We start from the raw sequence: 16,569 nt of genomic DNA, 5'->3' as shown, positions 1-16,569 counted from the left end.
GGACAAACAATGCACACACTAACACGATCCAGCCAGCTCGCCTTGCCACTTCATCTGGTGCTTGCAAATCTCGGACCTTGGAGGTGCTTCTCTCATCGGCGCCTTGCAGCAGCATCATGCGTCATCAATCTCAATGGCGCCAAACCGTCACTGCCATGCATCTGAAAGCACAGTGCTTGCATCAAGTCAGCAACAGTTTAATACTCCCTCCTTATCAAAATACAAGACTTTTTTTTATACAAAGGGAGTATGAAAAAAGGTCTTGTATTTTGATATAGAGGGAGTACATCAGAAATCCTAGAATTTATAAAGGAGGCATGTAAAACAAGTCAAGCACCACAAATTACTTGTACATCTGGGAAAGCAAGCTCGTCACAGGTCAAACGATCTTATTACTCACAACGCAACACAAGGGAGTATATCAAGCATGACACCGTCCTTGCTTTTCCGTTCTACTCGTCTATCCAGCAATAGAAAAGCACATCATTAACTCTTGGTAAAAAGATCAAGTGGCACAACCATGATCTAATTAATTCTACTAAAAAATTGAACTTCTCAGGAATTCTTTGCAAATACTCATGCAAGTAACTTACAGAAAGATTAAGTTGACAGTCCAATTTATCTATATGGTTAAGTCTACACGTCTAAGGAAATCATCCCTTTGATATCAAAATCCACATCCTGGCCAGCGGCATGCCAAGATCCTAAACGATTATCAAATCTAAACAAACAACCGAGTCAGGTTTTTATTTTCTTTAGGTTTGCTCCTTTGTCCCTTGTAATAATATCTAAACCGAAACCGAGCCAGGTTTCTCAACAACAAAACACAAGTCGAGACAAATATGGCTGCTTGTTTACAAAGCACCAGCAACCGACCTCATGTAAAGGCAAAAGGAGAAACCTTTTCATGAATATGAAATGGCTTTCAAGTTAGAATGATATTTAATGGCCAAGCTCATGAAAAGAATGTCGGACAGTAAAGCAAATAAACAACTCGCATATGCATCAAGGTGCAACTTGTAACATCCAATGGCACATGAAAACCACAAGTTTGCAAAGGCAGACAACTAATACACACGAAACAGTGCAATTATGCAAAGCAGGCAAGCCGCGAAAATCAACCACATTGGGAGATACATCGACGGAGGATTAAAAGCGCTAATACACCTAACATGCGAGGCACTAACTAGGCAAGTTAGCTAGGAGGGCTGAGTACTCCTAGAACAGTCTCACACAAAGTAATAGAAATTGCCGCCTGACAAAAGCAACAACAGCATGATCGAATAGCAGGACCTCAATTATTTATGCTGGAGGCCGCGACATCAACCACCAGGTCGCGCCAACAGGAGCTGCAGTTCCGAGTTTGTACTCAAGCCACTACAAAGAATTGCAAAGGAGTAGCTAGTCAGATTACAAATATCGAATCATGATGATTATCTTAAATGTAAAAATGCTTCTGCCGACACCGATTGAATAACTAAAACAAGATCTCATTCTACTACAAAAAGCTTCTATGGAATGAGTATCAAACCCAAACAAACAACATGCACAGTAGCAAAAAATCCTAACAAGCACAGGGACTAATTTCAACAACAAGAGCATCACAAACACAAGTTTGCCGTGGCCGGAAGACCACCACCACAACACAAAACCCTAAATCATTGACCCAGTGGCCAGCACCACAATCAGCCACGTCTCAATTGCCAGGCCACCTCAAGGCACATGGATAAAGGAAGATGACCATGGACTCACCGGAACCAAGGAAGACGTAGCCACCACAGCCACTGTTGCAGGCAAACCTCATCTCATGGAAGGAATATTACTTAGTAAAGTAAATAAACAACTCAAAGTGCGACTTGTAACAGCCAATGGCACATGAAAACCATGATTATGCAATGGCAAAGACAAGTAATACAGACGAAACAGTGCAAATATGCAAAGGCAAGCCGCAAGGATCGACCACGATGGGAGATACATCAACAGAGGATTAAAAGCACTGATTAAGATACGGGCCCTAACTAGGCAAGCTAGCCTTTGCACACACAATATGAACTAACTCTTTGCTTCATACTTGATTAGCGTGACATGCAAGCCTATTGCTATAGAGATTCTAAATTGCTGCCTAACCAAAGCAGCAAGAACAAGATCCAAATGCAGGACCTGAATTTAAAGGTTGATCACAACTATCAATATATACCAAATACCAACAACTGCAACACATTAATACTACTAGATTATCTTGAAATATATGTTCATAATCAATATTTGGTTAAATTTGAAGCAACATATTTTTCATAGGATTTGATAGTCAAAGTTCCAAATAAAAAACTGTTAATATATGGTTCACTGCTTACCCTTGCCAACAACAGCCTCAACAGACTAAAGAGTGCTCCAGAGACTGAAGAGTGTTGAGATGCAGCAAGATCCTAAGCCCAAATGTTTCATTCTTCTACTCGTGAAGGAGAAAACAAAGAACATATGCTACAAGTACTGGCACTAGTGCAACATCGGAGATCCCAAATCCTTTGGAGATTATCGCAAAAGAAATTTGAGTGCTCGGGACACAACGAGTCACAGTGCCGCATAAAAATCAAGGAAGCTTGTAGCCGGAGGAGAAAACTATATACTACTCATCAGTGGTCATTAACAACCTTAGCAACAGGAGAAATAAAACTGCACAGACTGTTTTGTTTTACTGGCCAATACAACATCAACAAGGGAAGCAACAAATAGACAACCCAAAAAACCATGGACCCAGTTTAGGAAGCAGGATTGGTTCCTAGAAAAAAAATTACTATATGAGCTAGTATGTGAATTAAGCTGTCAAAGGTTACACTTTTTTTTTGTCGAAGGTGATAATTTTCTGCTTCTAGTTTATTCCAAAAACTTTTTCTGCAGCAAGTTTAGTTTAAAAACTACATGGGACCCTAATCATCATGGATTCAGAACATGTGTAACAATCGGAAGTATCAATTAATATGGCGCAATGCAGCCGCAACCATAGCAAGGAAAATATTTTGGTCATCGTTCCTTCACAAAAACAGAAATGTGGATTACAGCAGACACCATCGCCACAGCCACAAACTGATCCCGAGAAATTTCCATGGTGCAATGGCCAGCATACAATTACCACGGCTCGATGGTTGTGGACACACAAGGAAGGAGAGTAAGCATGCAAAAGAAAGGAAGCGATTGGCTCACCTAGGCCGAAGTCAGAGAATAAGCGTTCACCGGTGGTGTCAGAGGATGCAGAGTAGGTGTTATTTGCGCCGAGTCCCAGCTCCGATGCGGCATAGGAAAGAACAAAAAATGTTGAGCTACAGAAACTAATCAGCTACATAGCAAATTAAAGAAGCACCCATTGATCAGCTAGCATAGCAAACAACTGACAATCAAACATACAACTGGATTAAATATATATCCAAGATGAGTCAGAAATATTATTAACACATGCATGATGGCTCCCTCCAAAGCACATAAGGATAGCATTTGTTCTATCTATTCATGCACATCAACACTACAACAGTTAATAAGTAAGCGTTTTCTTTCTATATGATGATAGCCATTATTAACAAATCAACACACCAACATAAGCAAGGATCCTACCAAAGCTAGAACATGGACCACTACCAAACCCTGCAACATGCAATGCAAAAAAGATATCGAAATGGATAAAACAAAGCATATTCGTCGAGGCACAACATAATCTTGCATAGGCAACAAAGCATAGTAACAGCCACATACACACATGGCGTCGCAAAGCACAAGTATTATGACATGTTTAATCGACAAGAAAGAAATCTGACAACAGTCCCAAGATCATGGTAGTGGCCGACGACCACCACCACTACATACAACATGACAACAACAATCTCCCATAGCTCAATGGCAAGACCTTCTAAGAGCGAGAGAGAGAGAGAGCGAGAGCGAGAGAGAGAGATAGAGATAGATAGATAGATAGATAGAGAGAGAGAGAGAGAGAGAGAGAGAGAGAGAGAGAGAGAGAGAGAGAGAGAGAGAAGGGGCTCACCGCAGCCCATGTAGTCGGACATGGAGGTCCCGACGATGTATGGTATGGTTCACGTGCTGTCGGCTGGCAGTCAAGTCCCAGTGTAGGTAGGTCGCTGGTGACGAGATGCTCTGGAATCATATGCTTGGCAGATCAGCGACACATGTTGCATGTATGAAAAAGAAATCACCGTTCATATATATGTAGATGCACTGATACAATAAAGTGTTTCTTCATAGTAGTAAGGACAATTGTCATATGGTCAATGGACAAGCACATGTGTAACAAAACAGAGATAACAAGGTGGTGCAAAGCAACCACAACTACAACAACACAGCAGCCAACTACAACAACAAAAGAGAAAGACTTAGAGGACTAAACTTGAGGGCTAAATCCATTGACTATTATGCCAGAATCATCACGAGACTCACAACCCAGAATCCTAGAAATTGCCATGGAATTGAAAGTGTTTGCGTCATAGACCATCAGCACAACCCAGAATCGTAGAAATTGCCATGGAATTAAATGAACCACGAATGGATGGCCGTGAGCACACAGAGTAGAAGAGAAAGCGGAGTAGTGGGACCAACTGAGTGGCTTACCTATGCAAGAAGGGGTACTGGAGCAGACGCGCTGGCGAAGCCACTACCTACATGGGGGTGATGGCGCCGCCTGATGTAACCATTGCACCTATAGGTGCCTGCTCTGGACCTCCATCTTGTGCATTGCACTGCAAGACAAAGCTCTCTCACGCCTTGAGCATCTCAACAAGGTCCCTAGTGGTATGCCCACTAAGGCCTTCAATGGAAGAAATCAGAATTCTTGTCTATCATCTGCACCCAAGAATCAAAATGTAAGTTTTGGAGTTCAAACCAGCTGCGTGACAATTATGTGGTGAAATAATTTGCATACTATTTTGGTTTGCCAGGAATTACGGAAAATATTCCAACATTACAAGTGAATTCATTCTGCGGTCGAGTAAAACGTCTTCCAAGTCGCAGCCACTTTGTTAATTCGTTGTCAATAATAAACAGAGCCGACCTGTGAATTAAGTTGCCAAAGGTTATACTTGTTTTGCCAAAGGTGATAATTTTCTGCATCTAGTTTATTCCAAAGATAATTTTCTGCATCAAGTTTAGTTTAAAAACTACATGGGACTGATACGTCTCCGTCGTATCTACTTTTCCAAACACGTTTGCCCTTGTTTTGGACTCTAACTCGCATGATTTGAATGGAACTAACCCGGACTGACGCTGTTTTCAGCAAACTTTCCATGGTGTTATTTATGTGCAGAAACAAAAGTTCTCGGAATGACCTGAAACTCCACGGAACATCTATTTGGAAAATAAGAAAAATACTGATAGAAAAGTCCACTTCAGGGGGCCCACACCCTATCCACGAGGGTGGAGGGCACGCCTGCCCCCCTAGGGCGCGCCCCCCTACCTCGTGGGCTCCCTGACGCTCCACCGACCTCAACTCCAACTCCATATATTCACTTTCGGGGAGAAAAAATCAGAGAGAAGGATTCATCGCGTTTTACTATACGGAGCCGCCGCCAAGCCCTAAAACCTCTCGGGAGGGCTGATCTGGAGTCCGTTCGGGGCTCCGGAGAAGGGGATTCGTCGCCATCGTCATCATCAACCATCCTCCATCACCAATTTCATGATGCTCACCGCCGTGTGTGAGTAATTCCATTGTAGGCTTGCTGGACAGTGATGGGTTGGATGAGATCTATCATGTAATCGAGTTAGTTTTGTTAGGGTTTGATCCCTAGTATCCACTATGTTCTGAGATTGATGTTGCTATGAATTTGCTATGCTTAATTCTTGTCACTAGGGCCCGAGTGCCATGATTCCAGATCTGAACCTATTATGTTTTCATGAATATATGTGAGTTTTTGATCCTATCTTGCAAGTCTATAGTCACATACTATGTGTTATGATCCGGCAATCCCGAAGTGACAATAATCGGGACAACTCCCGGTGATGACCATAGTAATATCCATGCTAGTTTATTTTCTTTTTCTTGCTTTCTTCTTGTGTGTTTGATAAACCTTAAGAAAAACCAAAAAAAAATAGTTGTAGCTTTTATTTAGTTTACTTTTCTTGCTGTAGTTGTAATAATTAAAAAGAAAACCCAAAAAGATTTCCTGTTATTCTTTTGCTTGTTGGGAGCTTTCCCGTGTAAATAGTTTTATTTCTTTTCTTTTCTTTGAGGGTCGATAGGAGAAGACCATGATTAAATTGTTGAAGTGGCTCTTATATGCATTATTGTTGATTTAACCAAGAGCCCATATTGCCTTGTCTTCTTCTGTTTATTGAATGCTCGCAGATTCCAGCTTAGTCCAATGCATGTGCACTCTTATTATTTTCACATCGTTCGGTCGTGCAAGTGAAAGGCAATTATGACGATATATGATCGACTGATTGAGATGGGAGAAGCTGGTATGAACTCGACCTCTCTTGTTTTTGTAAATATGATGAGTTCATCGTTCCTGATTCAGCTTATTATGAATAAACATGTTTGCAATGACAATTAGAGATCATAGTTGCTGATGCCATGCTTGATTAGCTATGAGTTATAATGGTTTACCTTGCATGCCAACATGCTATTAAAATAGTTGTGATGTGGTACAGTGGTGTGGTATCCTCCTTTGAATGATTTAAGTGACTCGACTTGGCACATGTTCACACATGTAGTTGAAACAAATCAACATAGCCTTCACGATATTTATGTTCATGGTAGATTATATCCTACTCATGCTTGCACTCAATGTCTATTAATTTTAATGCATGTTCATGACTGTTGTCGCTCTTTAGTTGGTCGCTTCCCAGTCTTTTGCTAGCATTCACTTGTACTAAGCGGGAATATTGATTGTGCATCCAATCCCTTAAACTCCAAAGTTATTCCATATGAGTCCACTATACCTTCCTATATGCGGTATCTACCTGCCGTTCCAAGTAAATTTGTATGTGCCAAACTCTAAATATTCAAATGAAATTTTGTTTTGTATGCTCGAATAGCTCATGTATCAACTAGGGCTGTCTGTATCTTCCATGCTAGGCGGGTTATTCTCAAGAGGAGTGGACTCCGCTCCTCACTCACGAGAAAATGGCTGGTCATCGGGATGCCCATTCCCATGCTTTATGCAAAATCAAATCAAAATAATTGCAAACAAAAATCCCCCTGGGACTGTTGCTAGTTGGAGGCACTCGTTGTTTCGAGCAAGCCATGGATTGATGCTTGTTGGTGGAGGGGGAGTATAAACTTTACCATTCTGTTTGGGAACCGCCTATAATGTGTGTAGCATGGAAGATATCGCCATCTCTTGGTTGTTATGTTGACAATGAAAGTATGCCGCTCAAAATATTATTTATCTCTATTTCAATATCGAGCTCTGGCACCTCTACAAATCCCTGCTTCCCTCTGCGAAGGGCCTATCTATTTACTTTTATGTTGATTCATCACCCTCTTATTAAAAAGCACTAGCTGGAGAGCACTGCTGTCATTTGCATCCATTACTATTAATTTATATTGGGTATGACTATGACTGGATCTCTTTTACCATGAATTACAATGTCTAGTCAGTCCTTGATCTTTAAAGGTACTCTGCATTTATGTTTTGCGGTCTCAGAAAGGGCTAGCGAGATACCATCCTGTTATATCATATCATTATTGTTTTGAGAAAGTGTTGTCATCCGAGATTTATTATTATTGCTCGCTAGTTGATTATGCCATTGATATGAGTAAACATGAGACCTAAGAGTTATTGCAAATGTGGTTAGTCATAATCTTTGCTGAAAACTTGAATGCTGCCTTATATATTTACAACAACAAGAGCAAACAGAATTTGTAAAAGTTTTTCTTTATCACTTTCAGTTTATCAACTAAATTGCTTGAGGACAAGCAAAGGTTTAAGCTTGGGTGAGTTGATACGTCTTCATCGTATCTACTTTTCCAAACACTTTTGCCCTTTTTTTGGACTCTAACTTGCATGATTTGAAAGCAACTAACCCGGACTGACGCTGTTTTCAACAGACTTTCCATGGTGTTATTTATGTGCAGAAACAGAAGTTCTCGGAATGACCTAAAACTCCACGGAACATCTATTTGGAAAATAAGAAAAATACTAGTAGAAAAAGCCACGTCAGGGAGCCCACACCCTGTCCACGAGGGTGGAGGGCGCGCCTGCCCCCCTAGGGCGCGCCCCCCTACCTCATGGGCCCCCCTAACGCTCCACCGACCTCAACTCCAACTCCATATATTCACTTTCGGGGAGAAAAAAATCAGAGAGAAGGATATATCTTGTTTTACGATACGGAGCCGCCGCCAAGCCCTAAAACCTCTCGGGAGGGCTGATCTGGAGTCCGTTCGGGGCTCCAGAGAAGGGGATTCGTCGCCATCGTCATCATCAACCATCCTCCATCACCAATTTCATGATGCTCACCGCCGTGCGTGAGTAATTCCATCGTAGGCTTGCTGGACGGTGATGGGTTGCATGAGATCTATCATGTAATCGAGTTAGTTTTGTTAGGGTTTGATCCCTAGTATCCATTATGTTCTGAGATTGATGTTGCTATGACTTTGCTATGCTTAATGCTTGTCATTAGGGCCCGAGTGCCATGATTTCAGATATGAACCTATTATGTTTTCATGAATATATGTGAGTTTTTGATCCTATCTTGCAAGTCTATAGTCACCTACTATGTGTTATGATCCGGCAACCCCGAAGTGACAATAATCGGGACCACTCCCGGTGATGACCATAGTTTGAGGAGTTCGTGTATTCACTATGTGCTAATGCTTTGTTCCGGTACTCTACTAAAAGGAGGCCTCAATATCTCTTAGTTTCCGTTAGGACCCCGCTGCCACGGGAGGGTAGGACAAAAGATGTCATGCAAGTTCTTTTCCATAAACACGTATGACTATATTCGGAATACATGCCTACATTACATTGATGAATTGGAGCTAGTTCTGTGTCACCCTATGTTATGATTGTTACATGATGAACCGCATTCGGCATAATTCTCCATCACCGATCCAATGCCTACGAGCTTTTCATATATTGTTCTTCGCTTATTTACTTTTCCGTTGCTACTGTTACAATCACTACAAAATACCAAAAATATTACTTATGCTACCGTTACCATTACTATCATATTACTTTGCTACTAAATACTTTGCCGCAGATACTAAGTTATCCAGGTGTGGTTGAATTGACAACTTAACTGCTAATACTTGAGAATATTCTTTGGCTCTCCTTGTGTCGAATCAATAAATTTGGGTTAAATACTCTACCCTCGAAAACTGTTGCGATCCCCTATACTTGTGGGTTATCAGGGACCCTGAGCATCATGGATTCAGAACATGTGTAACAATCAAAAGTACCAATTGAGACGGCTCAACGCAGCCGCAGCCATAGGTAGGAAAATAATATTGTCGTCATCGTTCATTCACAGAAACAGAAATGTAGATTACAACAGACACCATGACCATAGCCCCCAACCCAGCCCAAGAAATCTCCATGGTGCAATGGCCAGTATACAACTACCACGGCTCGATGGTTGTGGACACACAGGGAATGAGAGTAAGTATGCAAAAGAAACGAAGCGACTGGCTCACCTCAGCCGTGGTCAGAGAAGAAGTGTTCATCATAGGTGTCAGAGGAGGGAGAGAGCTCTGGGGAGAGCAAGTGTCATTTGCGCCGGGCCCTAGCTCCAAGAAACAACAGATATTGTTGAGCTCCAGAAACTGATCAGGTAGCATAACAAATTAAAAGAAGCGCCCATTTGTTCAACTAGCATAGCAAACAATTGACAATCGAACATACAACTAGATAAAATATCCATCCAAGACTAGTCATGAATATTGCTAGCACATGCATGATGGCTCCCTCCAAAGCACACAAGGATAACACTTGTTCTATCTATATGTGCACAGCAACACTACACCAGTTAATAGGTAATCGTTTTCTTTCTATATTTAATGGTAGCCATTGTTAATAAATCAACATCCCACAACATATAAGCAAGGATCCTACCAAAGCTAGAACATGGACCACTACCAAATCCTGTAACATGCGGTGCAAAAAAGGTACATAAATGGATAAACCAGAGACTATTTGTCGAGGCACAACAGAATCTTGCATAGGTAGGAAAGCATGGTAGCAGCCACATACACACATGGCCTCGCAAAGCACAAGTATTATGACATGTTTAATCGACAAGAAATATGACCACAATCCCAAGACCATGTTAGTTGCCGGAAGACCACCACCACTACACACAGCATGACGACAACAGTCGTACACTAGCTCGATGGCCGGACCGTCCAAGGGCAGAGAGAGAGAGAGAGAGAGAGAGAGAGAGAGAGAGAGCAGGGGCTCACCGCAACCCATGTAGCCGGACATGGAGGTCCCAACGATGTCCGGTATGGCTCACGTGTTGTCGGATGGCAGTCAGGTCCCAATGGAAGTAGGTCACTGATGACAAGATGCTTTGGAATCATATGCTTGGCAGATCGGCGACACTAGTTATCTGTACCAAAAAGAAAGCACCATTCATATGCATGTGGATGCACTGATACAATAAAGTGTTACTCAATACGATCAATGTACAAGCACATGTGTCACAAAACAGAGATAACAAGGTGGTGCAAAGAAACCACAAAAATAGCAGCAAGGAAAATGATGGTTGCATAAGTATACTAACTAAGCATGGTGCTATTATGCAGCAAACAAAATTGTGTGATTCAGACCAAGTACTTATCCAGCTTACTACCAATCTGAACTACTCATTCTCCGCACTAGCATTAGTCATACAACACAGGTACAAGGAAAAGTACATTAAAGATTCAGTCAAGCTGCACATTGCCACTCGAGACTAAGAACTAGATTTCAAGAATTTGATGTCATTTTGAGTGAACAAACCCAAGTGAGTTCTCCAAACAGAGCACAAAAATTCATCACAGATACATTCATCACCTGACATAAACATCTGACGTAATCCACATCACACCTGTTAGCAGGTACCAACCAAAAGAAACAATATACATCTACAAGTAAATAAAGCCTGGATTTAATCAAGACTAGACTGATAAAAAAAGTAGCTTCAGAGCCACTTATTTCTTGGTAGTTTAATATACGCTAGCAATACATGCAAAACCATGTGCTAGCAGCAAAATTAAGGCAAACTATCAAAAACTAGCATAGGTTAATCAATAGGGAGGGAGTGGAGCTGCCAAATCCAAACCTTGACGAGCTCTGGGACTTGCTTCCATCGCGGCATGGCAGCTGCTGACCTCCATGGAGAACAAGCACATGGAGCTTCCATGGCTTCCCGTGTGTGGTTGTGGAGAAGGAGCCTGTCCGAAACGCATGCGTGAGGAAGGAAACCAAGTGTATAAGAGAAGAAAGGGGAAGGGAAGGGGAGAGGAGCAAATCAAAGAGTGGGAGTACCTTCATGATGGCAATCAGACTGCATCTGTCGAGGCCATTGACGAATCCACTTGATCTGGACGCCACCAGCCTGAGGTGAGGTGAGGTGAGGAAGAGACGGTCGCGTCGTCCACCGAGCACAAGCATGTGGAGGGGAGGTCGTCATCATCATGGCGACCGTGGCGGATATATCTGGGAGCCGCCAACTGACCGGCTCAGTTGCATGTATACCAAAATGTCAAGCGACTATCCTGCTCCAGAAATTTTGGTTGCTGTATAACAAAAGGAAAGGCAAGTAGATCAACATACTGCAGAAACAACATACAACTGTAGCATTTCTCCCTTCATTTTCAAGTGTCTAAAATAAATAATAATGATTGTGAAATTTGAGGCACAATCAAATGAAAGCAGATTCGCATAATAAGTTAAACTTCCATACACTGCAGAGAACACTTTTAGTGTTAACTTCGATCTTATAGCATGTATTGTTACAAAGATGCAAACTGCACAACTGGTTTCACATAAATTGTCATCGGAACTTTTGGAAAGTGAGTTGCTAATTAAGGACGCGCACAATGGGCTTCTAGGAAACCAAAGGTACATGCTACTCCATAGGGTAAAGTTTCTAAATACAAGTGGCCAATGTAATTCATTCAGTATGAAACTTCAGGTGCTGCGAAGGGTTGTGCTTCATTTGTTCAAGAAGACAAGTTGGATGGCAGGACATCTCCTCTTGTCCTCTCTTAAGAAATAATTTCTGTGCAAATTAAGGCCAGAGAAAGGACACTAACAGAGGGCAAGTGGAGACAAGAGAAATACTTACATTTGTCTGTCTATGGCGTCAGAGCAGTGGGAGAGCGGCGTCCCAGGAAGGGAAGAAGGAAGCACTCAAAGCACCTGCGCACGCATAAGGTAGGGGGAGTAGCCAAATCGAAACATGTTCATATAGCAGCACACACAAAGTGGTTAATGGAGAAGGCTAGCTTGTCACTATTTTTTTAATTTTCAGAAGTAGAAAATCTAAATGATAGATGGACGGATTGGTGTGGAAATTTGCTGGAGAAGCATTGTTTGTCACATATATGGCTAGAATAATTTGCACAAGCATTGTTTGAAGCTATAGTTATAACTTGCAGCAAGCTTACCACTCCAAGCAGTCACACTTGCATTTCTGCCCTTCTCCTTCCCTTGTACGCACGCTGTCTTGAAGAGCCGAGTGAGATGAGCCATCACACATCTCATTCCAGTAGCAGCCAGGGAGCAGATTGTCTCAACTAAAGAAGCATCAGCATGGGTGAATTCTTTACTTACCTAAAATTTAGAATAAAACAAGTCAACCCCCAGTTCAGCATCACATGGAAGAAGCAGCAGTATATGAAATTAACCTAACCCAGGAAGGAATCTCAAATCAAATAAAACTAGAAATCTAACTTGAGAATAAATAAAAGGCAATCTGTCAGTTCATTACCACATTGCAGAAACAACTTGTGGAATTAACCCGCAACAGTGCAAGCTTGGGCCGTCACTAGTCAGTGACATAAAAAAAGTTATTTTGACGGTAATTTTTTTTCGAATTGCAAGTTATCAACTGTATACCATTTACGTAGTAAAGGTAGAGTTAAAGGTTTCGAATTTGAAGGTCTATCATGGCAGGTGAGTGAAAAGCCACATGTTAAATATGCACCTTTTGAAAACATTTTCATTTGTTGGTTATATATTAGCTGCTGATATAGGTAAAGAAGTGTATCATAGTAGCTGATGTTAGTGTGAAACCACCATCATTGTGAAAGAATATCAGCTTGAAAACTGATAAAGAATTATTTTGGTACGGTGGGAGTAATTGATAACGCTTGAAACAAAACATAAAACTATAGTGAGTGCTTTGTCACTTTTGCCGTCTCGACGCCATCAAGGATGTGTTGTACAACTTGCAGTAGTGGCTACCGGACATGGCAATTAACATCCCAATGCATTCATAGTCGACCACCAATATCCTCAATAATGGGAGTGGAGGGTCGATGCAGCAAAAGACTAAGGAAAAGCATCTAGTAACCCTAAGAAAACCAAGAAAGGAAAGAGGATGATTATACTTCCCAACGCATCTAGTACCATCAGATCTGCAATATGGTTACATCATCCAATCCAGTCTCAAGGACTGATACTTATACAATCAAATGTGATTAGCTCCTCCCTTTGAAAAAAGCAACTAGTGCCAAAACTAATAAGTCGGCATTGAACAACACAAAACCAGCAGATACCACACAAAGTGGTTAATGGAGAAGACTTGCTTGTCAGTAATTTTTTTATTTTCAGAAGTAGAAAATCTAAACGACAGACAAACAGATTGGTGGGAAATTTGCTGGAGAAGCATTGTTTGTCACATACATGGCTAGAATAATTTGCAGAAGCATTTTTTGAAGCTATATTTACAATTTGCAGCAAGCTTACCACTCCAAGTAGTCACAACTTGCATTTATGCCATTCTCCTTCCCTGGTACAGTCTTCAAGAGCTGAGTGGGATGAGCCATCGCACATCTCGTTCCAGTAGCAGCCAGGGACCAGATTGTCTCAACTGAAGAAGCAGCATCAAGGGTGAATTCTTTACCTATCTAAAATTCAGAATAAAACAAGTTAATCCCCAGTTCATTACACATGGCAGAAGCAGCCGTATATGAAATTAACTTAACCCAGGAAGGAAACTCAAATCAAATAAATCTAGAAATCTAACTTGAGAATAAATAGAAATCAATCCGTCAGTTCATTACCACATTGCGGAAACAACTTGTGGAATTAACCCACAATAGTGCAAGCTTGGGCGGTCACTAGTCAGTGACATAAAAAGTGAATTTGAAAGTAATTTTTCCGAATTGCTAATTATGAACAGTATATCATTTATGTAAAGGTAGAGTTAAAGTTTCCAATTTGAAGGCATATCATGGCAGGTGAGTGAAAAGCCGCATGTTAATTACACACCTTCTGAAAACATTTTCATTTTTTGGTTATATATTAGCTGGTGTTGGTCTGAAACAACCATCATTGAGAGTAAAACTATAGTGAGTGCTTTGTCACGTTTGCCGTCTCAACACCGTCAAGTATGTGTGGTACGACTTGCAGGAGTGGCTACCGTACATGCCAATTAACATCCCGACGCATTCCTAGTAGACCACCATACTGCTGAATAATGGGAGTGGAGGGTCCGTGTGCAGCGAAAGACTCAGGAAAAACATCTAGTAAATTTAAGAAAACCTAGAGAGGAAAGATGATGATTATACTTTCAAACGCATCTAGTACCATCAGATCTGCTATGTGGTTACATCAGCCAATCCAGTCTCAAGAGATTGACTGATACTTGCGCAATCACATGTGATTAGCTCCTCCCTTTTGAAAAAGCAACCAGTGCCAAAACTAATAAGTCGGCATTGAACAGCACAAAACCAACTGATACCACATTGGTAGCAAGCAAACTAACAGATTGACATTGCTATGGAGCCAAGCCTCTAGAAATTTCATAAACTACACAAAGTTAACCTGTCTCTCTTGTTCTAGTAGAAATTGAACAAATTAAGATACTACTATAGGTTCTGTGCTTGAACCAAAAAATGTTGCATAGAAATAATAAGCATGTAATGTACGTGATGCGTATTCGTCATAAACGTGACGCTCCAGCTTTAAGGCTGTAAAAATGGAAGCAAAACGTGCTCTTTTGTCTGGGCAGTAGGTACAATTGCAAATCAGATCTTGGTGGTAAACTTAAGAAAACCAAACAAGGAGAGAAGATGATTATATTTTCCTTCCTACACATCTAGTCTAGTACCATCAGATGTGCTATATAATCACATCATCCAATCGATCCTCAAGAGACTGAGTGATACTCTTTGGAAAAGCAACCAATACGAAAACTAACAAGTCGGCATTGAACAGCGAAACTTGCCTTGCCAAAGTTTTAGGCATCTATCAGGTATTTATTTTACATCAATATATGGAGCCAGATTTCCTTGTGCTGTCTATGTGTGTTTTTGAAGTGAGAGTGTCCCTATTTGAGGTTAATTAGAAAAGGCATGTCAAGGAATTGAATATTGACCCAATGGTGATGGAAAATCTTGTCTTTGGACACAACAATGTCACGGATATATGATTGATCTTAAAGGTGCAGTTTTCTCTCTATATATGCCACTGGCTCGAGTGACCCTGACACTTGGTAGCAAGCAAGCAAACTAACAGGCTCACATTGCTATCAAGCAAAGCCTCTGATTTATTTATATATAAAATACACAATAATTAACATGTCTCTCTTATATAGTAGAAATTGAACGTGCAGTTGTGTCTGTCCAGTAGGTACAATTGCAACAAAAAAAGATGAGATTTGGGGGTAGAGGCGGGGAAGCTCACCACGTCCACGTCCATGTCCGGAAGGTCCAGATCTGGGGCTGGTGGTTGAGGAGGGGAGGAGGAAGCAGCCATCATCAGTCCACATCTCGGGAGAGGAGGCAAGGGCTGGCGAAGAAGGCTCCTTGGGGTATGACGGCCGCGTCTGGGAGGCCGTCCTGTACTGTACTCCGTCGTCGATGGCCGCCGCTGGTGCGGTGCGGCTAGGGTTCGATGCCAGTGGTGTCTGCGCTCCACGGATGGAAACTCATGAGGGGAGGGGAGGGAAGGGAAGGGCGTTGGGGACAAGCAAATAAAGGATGGACGGGCGAGAGACAAGTTACCTTGGCGAGCAGCGGCGTCCCGAGCCCAAGCGAGCACGGAGTAGCTCCATGCTGGCGTCGCCGGCGAGCAATAAGAGCAGACGGAGGTTGTGCCCGGCGCGTGAGCGATCGAGAGCTCCAGTCCGTATCCCTTAACAGATCTGGGGACGCCTACCGACCTCCTCCTCGCTCGAGGGGTGGGGAGGGGGGGGGGGCGGGCGGCGGCAAGGTCCGAGCCTCTGAGGGAGATGGGGTGTTGGGTGGCGGCGCCAATGTGGTGTTGTGTCTGGGTGTGGGTAGGGGAGCAATGAATGAATCGGTCGGGGGAAGTCGACGTGGATTCGCCGTTTCGGTTTACCACGTCGGATTGCTTCTTGTTCATTGGAGAATTGTTGCGTCCCACGGATCGATCCCCTGCCAACCTCATCTCAGCCGTC

This window comes from Aegilops tauschii, chromosome 7, assembly GCF_002575655.3.
Source record: "Aegilops tauschii subsp. strangulata cultivar AL8/78 chromosome 7, Aet v6.0, whole genome shotgun sequence".
In the NCBI taxonomy this organism is placed as follows: domain Eukaryota; kingdom Viridiplantae; phylum Streptophyta; class Magnoliopsida; order Poales; family Poaceae; genus Aegilops; species Aegilops tauschii.
Note: the sequence above shows the minus strand (reverse complement) of the source record.